This window comes from Apis dorsata, unplaced genomic scaffold (assembly GCF_000469605.1).
Source record: "Apis dorsata unplaced genomic scaffold, Apis dorsata 1.3 scaffold_168, whole genome shotgun sequence".
Classification (NCBI taxonomy): Eukaryota; Metazoa; Arthropoda; class Insecta; order Hymenoptera; family Apidae; genus Apis; species Apis dorsata.
In genome coordinates this window covers 420,948-422,296 of record NW_006263456.1, presented here as the reverse complement: position 1 = coordinate 422,296, position 1,349 = coordinate 420,948, and the positions used below count along the sequence as shown (strand labels likewise).

Here is a 1,349-nt window from a genome sequence, read left to right as displayed (position 1 = left end):
CCGCGATTAAGGATAAGACGGCCATTATTGTCGAGGCGATATCGGCGGGCGCTGCAAGGAGGGAGGGTCGTAATTTGTTGCCGCTATGCGTCTTGAATGCGCCTCGAGATTTACTGCGTTTCCATTATCCCCGTGTAACCGTCGATTTATTGTTCATCGATTAGCGCGTAATCGCGCGCCCACGTGACACCGATTTCGGTTTGTTATTGCGCGCAATCTGCCGCGATTAAGTCCGTGGCGGACACGTTACGCGCGCATCGACGATGTCCTTTGGGTTCCTCGAAAAGTTTCAAAATTATTACTTATTAGTTTATCGTATAAAAAGGGATATTTGTTCGTTGGGACTGTATTGTGAAATTTTGAGATTTTTGACGATCATTGGATGATGCTTCGAGGACTCTAAAAGGAAAGATTTCTTTTTTTTTTTGTAAAAAGTTTTGTGCGTGAGAGAGAATTAAGAAATGGATGCAGGGAATATGTTGCCGGATACGTTGTTGTAATTTTTACTTTGGGGAAGTTTATTGGAAGACGGGGGATTTCGAGGGATTTGCGATTGGAATTAAATTCTGATTTGTTGTTTTGATGAAGGATTTACGTGTGAAGGTGAATTTTGATGAAGTTGGGAGAAGTTGGAATCGTAGAATTATACGTGTCTCTAGTTGTCGAATCTGTATTTTTGATGGATGAATTTTTCGAAATTTTTGTTCGTAGTAGTAAAGAAAATGATATTTAAAATTGAATATTAATTTTATAATGTTACAGGGTAAAATTAATTTTCTCTCTCTCTCTCTCTCTCTCTGTGATAATGATAAACTGGTGGTTTATACTACGTATCGCGGTAAACATTTAATTTATCTATCGTTTCTATTCAAATACAATTTCTGAATTACATGGAGGAAAATATTTCACTGGGCGGCAGTATTCGTCCAGTTTAATTGATTAATAATATCAAACATGCATAACTGATAATTAATATATAATATAATTAATAACGTAGCATCTGTTTTAATAGTTTACACAACATTCTATTTCTAGTAAATTATGCATGTTCCAAATCAATTATTTTCTATAAATTAATTGGAAATTGAATTACCGTTGAATTACCGGCGAAATAATTATAATAACAAGTAACAACAACAACACTTCCTGGTTATTCTAATGGAATGAATTAAAAGAAATTTTCAAATTGTTCAATTATTCGAATAAAATTTAAATTATTTCCCTTCCCTTCTTGTTACTTTCACCCCTTTTTGTGTAATATTCGAGCCATCCTCCATAAACAAATTAATAGAAAAAATATAATGATCTACGATCATAGCATTCTTGTTGTAAGATAGCAAGAATTTGAA

At 34.3% G+C, this 1,349-nt stretch overlaps 1 protein-coding gene across 1 annotated transcript in view; it reads left to right on the top strand.

The window, feature by feature from the left end:
* Positions 1-431: 431 nt before the first annotated feature.
* LOC102677099 (CUGBP Elav-like family member 2) overlaps positions 432-1,349 on the top strand; it is a 197,121-nt gene continuing 196,203 nt past the window's right edge. Inside the window, exon 1 of the mRNA XM_031509662.1 lies at positions 432-439. The gene's annotated coding sequence lies outside the window, so the exon portion shown is untranslated. The remainder of the gene's footprint in view (positions 440-1,349) is intronic.